Genomic DNA, 1278 nt, shown 5'->3' with positions numbered 1-1278 from the left:
TGCGTGTGCTGTGAATAGCAGCTGTGAATAGCAGCTGTGAATAGCAGCTGTGAATAGCACCTGCTCCAGCGAGGTGACGCGGAGCGAGAACTCCTCGTGCCTGTCCACAGCAGAGGGTGTGAAGAGACGCTGTTCACACCCCATCGCGGGGCGAGGACTGCCTCGCGCCATAGCGGCGCGGTCGAGCGCGGCACCACGCGCGTACGCGCCACCTCGTCGCTGCCCCCGAGGTACACCTAAGGTAAGGTAAGGTAAGGTATGGTCAACTTCTCCACACACACACACGGGGGGGGGTGGGGGGGGGGCATCGCGTCTCCACGTCTAGACGACAGGAGCCCCGCGGCATCACAAGTGCAAGGGCCCAGTGCGCGTGGGTGAGGTGTGTGAGTGTGTTGACCTGCACGTACGCGTCGTTGGTGCCACCAGCGTCCCTCGCCTGTTCACAGCAGTGGGTGTGAAGAGGCGCTGTTCACACCCGTTGGTGCCGCCCGCGTCCCTCGCCTGCAGCAACCAAAAGACGTCTCACACCAAAGAAATACGTGCGCGGAGTGCCACCCATCTCCCTCGCCTGCAGAAACGAAGTGCAAGTGCGAAAAAAGAACTCCGTGCGGGGCGTGCCACCCCTCTCCCTCGCCGTCAGATCGGTCGCCGCCTCGACAAGAACCCGCAAGGTTGCGACGGCGGGGGGGCGGGGGGCGGCGAGGGAGAGGGTGTGGAGCCGAAAGACGCCGGCGCCGCGCCGGCCCCACCTGGTCGGTCAGTTCAAGAGGCGTCACTACTTATGAATTCTTAGCACACCCGCGCTGCGCCGGCCCCACCCTAGCTTTGGGGTGGCGCGACGGCGGTACGCGTCGGCGCCGCCGTAAGCAGCGGAGACGCGAAGCTCCTGAGGCGGGGAGGGATGGGGAGAGATGGGGAGATCGGATGGGGAGAGATGGGGAGATCGGATGGAGATGGGGAGAGAGGGGGAGAGAGGGGGGCAGAGGGGGACAGATGTGGCAAAGATGGGCAGAGAGTGGGACAGATGGGCAGAGATGGGGAGAGAAGGGGAGAGATGGGGTAGGGTAATGGGTAGGGTAATGAAAAGGGGAACGGGTAAGGGGTAGGGTTAGGGTTAGGGTAAGGGGTAGGGTAAGGGGTAGGGTAAGGGGTAGGGTAAGGGGTAGGGTAAGGGGTAGGGGTAGGGGTAGGGTTAGGGGTAGGGTTAGGGTAAGGGGTAAGGTAAGGCGTAAGGTAAGAGGTAGGGGTAAGGGGAGGGGTTAAGGTTAAGGTTGGGTT

Source organism: Emiliania huxleyi (assembly GCF_000372725.1).
Source record: "Emiliania huxleyi CCMP1516 unplaced genomic scaffold EMIHUscaffold_81, whole genome shotgun sequence".
Taxonomy (NCBI): domain Eukaryota; phylum Haptophyta; order Isochrysidales; family Noelaerhabdaceae; genus Emiliania; species Emiliania huxleyi.
The sequence above is the reverse complement of the archived record's forward strand: the minus strand, read 5'-3'. Positions refer to the sequence as shown.